Source organism: Cicer arietinum, chromosome 3, assembly GCF_000331145.2.
Source record: "Cicer arietinum cultivar CDC Frontier isolate Library 1 chromosome 3, Cicar.CDCFrontier_v2.0, whole genome shotgun sequence".
Taxonomy (NCBI): domain Eukaryota; kingdom Viridiplantae; phylum Streptophyta; class Magnoliopsida; order Fabales; family Fabaceae; genus Cicer; species Cicer arietinum.
This window is the reverse complement of record NC_021162.2, coordinates 45,916,566-45,917,193: the sequence shown is the minus strand read 5'-3', so window position 1 is coordinate 45,917,193 and position 628 is coordinate 45,916,566.

Here is a 628-nt window from a genome sequence, read left to right as displayed (position 1 = left end):
TCACCCGGGGCCCCACCCGGTCACCACTATCACCATGGCCCATCCGGTCGCCATGTACTATGAAATGCATGAGCATACTCTGACTCTATCCACGACAATCGTTAAGTACATGCAAATATTAAAAGATTCCCCATTTTTAATACTCATTTAACTCTAACAATTTTCACGACAATCATTAAGTAAATGTAGATATTAAGAGGTTCCCCATTCTTAATACTCATTTATCTCTATCAATTTTGACGACAATCATTAAGTAAATGCAGATATTAAGAGATTCCCCATTCTTAATACTCATTTAACTCTAACGATTTTCACTACAAACATTAGGTAAACAGAGATATTAAAAGATTTCCCATTTTTAATACTCAATTAACTCTAACAATTTTGACGACAAACATTAAGTAAACAAAGATATTAAAAGATTCCCCATTTTTAATACTCGTTTAACTCTAATGATTTTCAAATTCCACACAGAACATACTCAGACATATTCTCAAATTCACACCAAATTACATCAATTCATTTTTCCACAAAATCCACACAAACACATCTCAAAATTTATAAATATTAATTATGAACATGTCAAACACGACAACCACAAAATTATCACAACCCACCACTCAAACAC